This window comes from Chrysochloris asiatica, unplaced genomic scaffold (assembly GCF_000296735.1).
Source record: "Chrysochloris asiatica unplaced genomic scaffold, ChrAsi1.0 scaffold00073, whole genome shotgun sequence".
Lineage (NCBI taxonomy): Eukaryota > Metazoa > Chordata > Mammalia > Afrosoricida > Chrysochloridae > Chrysochloris > Chrysochloris asiatica.
The window spans coordinates 8747460-8756271 of NW_006408591.1; positions in this window are offsets into that span (position 1 = coordinate 8747460).

Here is an 8812-nt window from a genome sequence, read left to right on the forward strand (position 1 = left end):
CAAATCCACTAGCTACTCCTTGAAAATTCCATATTGGGTCACTGAGTCAAAACCAACTTGACAGCACTTAACAACAACAATGAAGTGGTTTAACACTGTAGGATTAGCAATGAACTGCGAACCCAAGGTGGACAGTTCAAACCCCTCAGCTGCTTCTAGAAAACTCTATACAGGATCGCTATGAGTCAGAATAGATTCAATGGCAATTAACAGCAACAACAACAACAAAGGCTAATGATGGTGAGCATCTTTTCATATGTTTTTTGACCCTTTTAGTTGGTGAAGTGTCTGTTCATGTCCTCTGACCATTTTAATTTGATTATTTGCTTCTTCTTGTTGAGGCCTTGAAATGCTCTATAAATTTGGACAGAATTCCTCTGTCTGATATGTTCTTTCAACACAGTATATAATTTTTAAGAGGTCCCAGTTATCTCTTTTGCCTTCTGTTTGTGTGCTTTCAGTTCTGTTTGATAGTTTATTTATGCCATGAATCAAAGATCACAAGTTTGCCCCTATTTTTCATTGATAACCTTTTTTACATTTAGGTCTTCATCCAAGTTGAGTTCCTTTTTGTATATGATGTAAGGCATGAATTTTGTTTCATTTTTCTGAAAACAGATTGCCAATTTTAACAGCACTGTTTATTGAAGAGATTATCTATTCACAGTTTAATGCATTTTGGCCTTTGGTAGAAAATCAACAGACCTTAGGTGAATGGATTTACTTCTTTGTTCTCAATTATGTTCCATTGACCTATGTTTCTTTCCTGTACCAGCACAGGTTGTTTTGACTACTGTACTACTGTAACTGTGTGCTTTCTCCTTCTTCTTCTTTTTTAAATGCTTTGCTTATCTGGGGTGTCTTTTCTTTCCATATAAATTAATGATTAGTTTTTCCATCTTTTTAAAGAAAGATACTGTAATCTGGATTGTGATAGCATTGTAACTATAGATTGCTTTGGATAATGTTGATAGTTTCATAATGTTATGAAATCCATGAGCAATATATATTCCTTTATTTTTGCAAGTCTTTTTTTTGTTTCTTGTAGTAGTATTTTATAACTTTCTTTATATAGGACTTTCATTTCTGTGGTTAGATTTATTCACAAGTTTTTGACCTTTTGCGTGGCTATTATAAATGATACTATTTTCTTAATGTCCTTTTCAGAGCTCTATTTACTAGTGTGAAGGGCTTATTTTTGTATCGTGCTCTTATACCTTTCCAAATTGTTGAATTTATCAATGAGTTCCAATTATCTTTTGGTGGAGGCTGAGATTTTTCTAAGTATAGGATCATATTGTCTGCAAATAGAGTTTTATTCTTCCTTGCCAGTTTGGATGTCTTTAGTTTCCTTTTCTTGTATCACAGATCTGGATAAGACTTTTAGGTCAGTATTGAATAGGAGCAGTGATAAAGGGCATCCTTATCTCAAGGGGAATGACTTTCTTACCATTGAGAGTGATGTTTGCTGTTCATTTTGTATATATACCCCTAATTATGTTCAGGAATTTCCTATCTATTCCTATTTTGTTGAAAAAAAAATTTTTTTTTTTTAAATCAGGGGTGAGTGTTGGATTTTGTCAAATGTCTTTTCTGTATCAGTTGATGTGATCATGTGATTCCCCCCCCTTGATTTATTTATGTGGTGGATTGTATTGATTGCTTTTCTAATAATGAACCATTCCTACATAACTGGTAAGAAACTGAGTTGGTCATGATGTATTTTTTTTTATTTAATGTTAATTATATCTGCTAGGATTTTGTTGAGAAAATTTGCGTCTATGTTTGTGAGGGATATTGGTCTATAATTTTCTTTCTTCGCAATGTCTTTACCTAGTTTTGGTGTCAAGAGTTTCCTTCATAAAATGATTTTGGGAGTTTTCCATGTTTTTCCTCAATATGGAATAGTTGAAGTGAACTGGTGTCATCTCTTCTCTGAATGTTTAGCAGAATTCACCAATGAAGTCAACTGTGTCTGGACTTTTTTTTAGTTGGGAGGTTTTAGTGACTCAAACAATTTCTACTCTAATTATAGACCTGTTCAAGTTATCTACTTCAGCTTGTGTAGGTTGTGAGTTTTTAGAAATTTATCTATTTCTTCTAGATTTTCAAATCTGTTAGAGTACAATTCTTCCTATTATTTCCATTGGTTCTGTCCTCATGTCACTCATATTATTTCTTATTCATGTTATTTGCATCTTTTCCTTCTTGACTTCTGTTAAATTTGCCAATGGTTTTTTGAAGAACCAACATCTTGTCTTGTTGATTCCTTCGATTGATTTTCTATTCTCTATTTCATTTCCTTCTGCTTCAACCTTTATTATTTATTCTCTACTGGTGGCAGTAGACTTACTCTGCTGCTCTATTTCTAATTGTTGGCGCTATTTGGGTAAGACATTGATTTTGCTTCATTCTTGTTTTTGTATGTGTGCATTTATTGTTATAAATTGCCTTCTGATCACTACTTTTGCTGTGTCCCAAAATTTTTGGTAAATTGTGTTTTTGTTCTAATTTTTCTCAGGAATTTGATTTCACTTTTCACTTGATTCATTATCCCATAGCTTTTAAGTAACATGTGATTCAGCTTCCTGAATTTGATTTTTTTTTCCCTTTAGCCTCTTATTCTTGATTTCTAATTTTATCACATTATGATCTAAAAATATGCTTTGTAGTATTCTGATGTTTTAAAATATATTGAGATTTGCTTTGTGGCCTAACATTTTGCCTATTCTGGAAAATCTCCCATGTGCACTGGAAAAGAATGTCTATTGTGCTGTGGGTTGAGGTCAAGTTGGTTGATTGTGTTGTGTAGTTCTTCTGTGTCATTGTTGAGTTTCTTTCTAGTTCTGTCTTTCAACAAAAGTGGTATATTAAAATTTTCTACTAGTATTTGTGGAGTTGTCTATTTCTTTTTTCTATCCTATTGAGTTTGCTTTTTGTACTTTGAGGCTCTTTCATTGGAGCCACAGAATTTTATTATGGTATGGTCTCTTGTTTAATTGACCTCTTTATCATGATATAGTGTCCTTGTTTCTCTCTTATGCTGGTTTTTGCTTAAAAGACTATTTTATCAAAGATTAGAATTATCACTCCTGCCTATGTTTTATTGCCTTTAGCTTGATCATTATTGATTGCCATTGGCTTAATATACCTAAGTAAATCCTTTGATTTTTAGTCTACTTCTGTCTTTTTGTGTAAAATGTGTCTTGTATACTCAGAATATCGAATGTTCCTGTTTTCTTTTCCAGTCTGCTACTTTCTGTCTCTGGATGAGTGCATTTAATTGATTTATATCCAAAGCAATTATCAGTAGAAATGAATTGATTTCCTTCATTTTGCTGTTCTGTTTTGTTTTGTTTTTATGATGCTGTTTGTTTTTTTGTTCCACAAAGTTTTCTGTGCTGAGTTCATTTTGTTTATGGGTTGTTTTTTTTTTTTTTTTCATTTCTTTAATTTCTGTATGTGTTATTCAGTGCCATCGAGTCGAGATTCTGACCCATAGCAACCCTGTATAGGGTTTCCGAGCAGCAGCTTGGTGAGCTTGAACTGCCAACCTTGTGGTTCAAAGTGACTTTGCAATGCAGTGCATTAACCCACAGTGCCACATCAGGACTCCTCTGTTATGTTAATATCTAGTAAATCTTTCTGATTTTCCGCTTTTTAAAATTTGATGTAAAAGTGTATTCATTTACTTTTAGGTTACTCTGTAATTCAGTAATTTTTTCACCATTTAAAACAGGCTGCTTTATCCTGAAATCTACTTGACTTCCTTGCCATTTGGAAATTTTGTATCTACACTATTCTCTATTTTAGTTTTGTAGTTTATTTCATTATAAATTGTTATCTCTGGTGTCCTATATTTGGTCTTATAAGTGTGCTTTATTTTAAATACTTGGTATCTGGGTTGAATTCTGGGTGGTATTATCACATATGTTAATCTCAGGTTCTCCTCTGCTGTTTTTGTTTGTCAGCCCAAAGATCATCCTTTGGTAATTTTTGTTAATTTGGTCTGGTCATTATTTTCTTTCAGAGTTTTATATATGCCATCCTATTGCCTTCTTGCCTGCATGGTTTCTGCTGAGAAATCAGAACTTCGTCTTATTGGCTCTCTTTTGTAGATAAATTTAATTTTTCCCAAGCTGCTCTTAAGATTTTTTTTCTTGTGTTTGGTTTTAGAAAGTCTTATTAAGATATATTTTGGTGATTTTCTTTTCAGATCTACTCTATTCTGGATTTGTTCAGCTTGTTGTGTGCTTACCTTCTCATTTTTCATGATGTAAGGTAAGGCTTCTTCTAACAACATTATTACAATTTTCTCTGTGCTTTTTATTGTCTCTTTCTGTTCTGGAATTCCAATTCCCTGTAAGTTATTTGTCTTCTGTGTCCCACATAACTCAGGCTTTCTTCAGATATTTTCATTATTTCTTCTAATTGTGCTTCTAGCATAGATTTATCTTCAAACTTGCTAATCCAGGGTTCCTTTTCTTCTAATCTACTCCTCTGTTATTTTAATATATTGTCCATTTCTGACAATTTAGTATTAATCATCTGGATTTCTAACTACAAGTTTGGTATTGTTTCAAAATTTGAATTTATTTTGTCTGTTTGTTCTTGTTGTAGTCTAAAGATTTTAGAAGTCTTCTGAAGTTTTCTCTGTGTTCTTCTTGTTTTCCTCATTCTTTCTGTCAGTCCTCTCAAGGTGCTTATGTCTCCTGTGAGTAGACTTAGAAAACGGAATCTTGTATACAAGTCTCCATTTGCTGTTCATGGACCTCAGTTTAGGGTGAGTTTGGCTGGTGTTGGCTGCTGTCTGTCTTTGATCAGGTGGTATAGTAGTTCATATTGGCTCTTGTCTAGTGAGTGGGCCTGCAGAGAATACAGCTTTGGCTGAGCTGTATTGACTCAGTTGCTGTCTCCATACAAGAAAAGAGGAGAAACAACCCCACCCTGTGCAAAGCAGAATAAGCAAGCAGCCAACCAACAGCATAAAGATAAAATAATAAAGCAGCAAAAATAATTAAAAACAGACAGGTACTAGAAAAAAGGAGCTCTGGTAGCGTAGTGGTTATGAATCGGGCTGCGAACCGGAAGGTCAGCAGTTCGAAACTAACAGCTGTTCCGCAGGAGAAAGATGAGGCGATCTGCTCCCATAAAGATTTACAGCCTCGGAAACCCTATTCAGGGTCGCTATGGGTTGAAACCGACTCGACGGCACTTAAGAACAACAACAACAACAACAACTAGAAAAAAAGATTATAATAACTAAAGTAGGCAAAGAAAAAGACATACAGAATTGAAAGATAAAAGGAAGAAATGAAAATACAAGTAATTCTTAGAAAAACCAGGGAGAGGAAAGATGAAAAGAGAGAGTAGTGACTAGTTAAAAAAAAAAATAAAAAAGAATCAAATGGCACACAATAGGGGGTGGGAGAGGGAGGTGGGGAGGGGGAGAAGAAGCAAAGGAAATGAAAGACAAAAGAAGGAAAATATAAACAAAGATAGAAAATATAAATTTCAAGGGAATGTAGAGGGAAGGAGAAGAAAGATGAAACAAACAAAAACAATTAAACAAGCAAACAAAAAAGAAAAAAAACAAAAAACTCTAAAACAAAAATATAGAGTGAGGCTGCCTCACCTGGAGAGGAAAAAGTTCAGGTGGACAGGGAGGTTGGGCAAGAAGAGTAGGACGGAACTCTGCAAGCTAAGGATCTTTCACAAGATAGGTAAAGGAGGGATGCGACAGTAGAGTTTCTGACCCTAAGTAGAATGTCTATAGGCCTTGATGTTATATGTGTTCAGGGCACTCAATCTAGAAATAGTCTATGAAAGCCCTTGATGGAGTTAGTTTCCGTGTCTGTTTGGACCACAGGGCAGCTGGGGGATAGGGTGCCTGCTTAAATGCTGGTCTGGTGGCTCTCTGGGCCCACCTGAATACATGTACTCAATTCATGCAAAAATCAGCACAACTGACCTCCACCTCACACTCAACCACGTGATTCCTAATTCCTGGAGAAGCAGGAGCTATGTTTGGGATAGAAGCAGCTGGCAGCTGGCCACACCTCTGGTCACCAAGAGAGTATGGAGAAAAAGAAGGAATTGTAGCTTTCCAGTCACCTGTGTGACTCTGCTGTGCAAGGCCACCTTCTATTGCCAAAGCGTCTCACAAAGGTTCAAGATGGTCTTCCACATCTGGGCAGCTATTCACCAGTCAATCTCCATTTCTTGCCATCTTTCCTCAGTTTCTCCTCCCAGAAAATACATAAATCATTTCTCTAACCTTTCTTCTGAAGTTCAGAGCTCCAGCATTTTTATCTGTATCTGTTTTATTTGTTCTTTTGCATCTCTGTTGTGAAGGTTCCATGTGGTGCATCTGCCTGCTCCACCATCTTACCAGAAGTCCTTTCCATTTACTTTTATTTTAGTAAATTGTGGTTATTGTTAAGTGCCATCAAGTCGATTCTGACCCATAGTGACCCTTGCATAGGGTTTCCAAGGAGCAGCTGGTGAGCTTGAACCACCGACATCGCAGTTCAAACAGCTTTGCTGTCTGGCACATTAACCCACAGCACCACACCAGGACTCATTGTTGTTAGGTGCCATCAAGTAGGTACTGACTCATAGCAACCTTATGCACAGCAGAACGGAGCACTGCCTGATCCTGGGCCAACCTCACTATCATTGCCATGCTTGAGCCCATTGTTGCTGCCACTTTGCCAATCCATCTCACTGGGGGTCTTCCTCTTTTTCTCTGACCCTCCATCTTACCAAACATGATATCCTTCTCCAGGGGAATGGTCCCTCCTGACAATATGACAGAAGTATAAAAAATGAAGTTTAGTCATCCTGGCCTCCAAGGAGCACTCTGGCTGCACTTCTTCCAAAATGGATCTATTGGTTCTTTTGGCAGCCCATGGCACTTTTAAGATTCTCCTACAACACCATAACTCAAAAGCATCAGGACTCTTACTTACTTCTAATTTGTTGAGTAATGCATTTCTTAGGAACTGAGTACATGGATTCTGGTGTTTGAACTGCAAGGTCGGTTGTTCACCAGATGCTCCTCAAAACCCTGTGCAGGGTCACTATGGGTCAGAACTGACTCAATGATACTTAACAACAACAATAGTCAGTATTGGTTCACACTATAAAGAATGCTGTTAAAATGAGGTCTTAAATGCAACTGCTCTAACACCAAATCAGCAAAGTTTGCCAGGTAACACATTATTATTCCATTCTTCAGTCTTTCTTTATTATTTATTTTATAACACTTTTATTTAATTAAAACTAGGCTATCTCCAAATAAACCTGAAAATATATTTTTAAAGTACATGTTAATGCTTCGCATGGTAACAAAGGACATTATGTGAATAATTGAAGCATCCATTTCCTGAGAGTATGTAGACATTGCTAGCTATTGCATGACTCAAAATGAAATGAATACTTCATTTAAATCACTTTAAAGAAGAAAGAGAGCTATGCTTGGCCACTGGGTATGAAAATAAACTTTTAGTTTACTACATTTCATTTTAAATGAATTTCTTTGATAACACAAGTTATTTTGCCTTAATGTGTTCCAGCAACAAGAAACAAAAAAAAATTGTCATGATAAAAACATTTATTTGAAGAATTACTGCCCTCAGGCAATACAGCAATGTTTTTACTCAGGTTTTATAAAATAATACATATTTAATATTTCTTATCTTATCCATTACCTGAGTTACTGAAGTATTTTTAGGAACAATTATGTAAGAGCTTAAGACTCTGATGCTTATTTGTGTTTTTGATTAATAATGTGCTAATTCTAATAACAAAAGGTCAAATAGATTGTTTACATCCAAGAAAGAAAATTAACATTAAATATTAGAGAACTTTTTTGAATAATGCATTGTTTGAATAACCAAACCTCTTTTAATTAGCATCTTCCATTGTATGTTTATTTCTATTCAGATAGGGAATAATTCATATGCAGATGATGAACCACTTTTCTGCAAAGCTTAGAGAAATAGTGGATACCTTAAATAACTAAAAATGGAAAAGCATGATGCTAGCTTAGTGATAATAGCTATATTTTACACTGAAAATATGCATCAAATTATAAGATATATCCCTCTTGCGTGCTTAAGAATTATGTTATGCTCATTTTTCATGTGCTGCTGTCCCCTCAGGAATGTGGGATAAGAACTTTACAGCTAACTAGTAAGTCCATGGTTCAAACTCACTAACTGCTCTTCAGAAACCATATATAGGGTCTTCCTCCCACTCCATGATACTTTACAAGGCAACCCCTCAAGGAATTTCCAATGCCATTGGGTAAATTAGATCAGTGTACATAGAAGGATCCCAATATCTAGTTTCTAATTATACAGTATATTGCTGTTGTTAAGTACCTGGAGTGGTTTGGACTCATAGTGACTCTGCACAGGCTTTCTGAGGCTGCAAATTTTAATGGGAGCAGAAAGCCTCATCTTTCTCCCGCTGACTTTGAGGTTAACAGCCCGATTCCTAACCACTACACTACTAGTATGAACAAGCACTAAATATATTTTAATGATTAACTATCAGAGTTCACATTAATTCCCAAATGCAATGCATGTCTCTCTCTCTCTTTCTCTATTTCTCTCTTTCTCTATCTCTCTATCACACACACACATATTCAAGAAAGCTTCAAATATTTCATGGAAAAATGAAATGAAGATATAATTACATTTTTCCATAAGCTTTTTGATATAAACATACATATATATATATGTTGTTGTTGTTAAGTGCCGTCAAGTCGATTCTGACCCATAGCGACCCTGTATAGGGTTTCTGA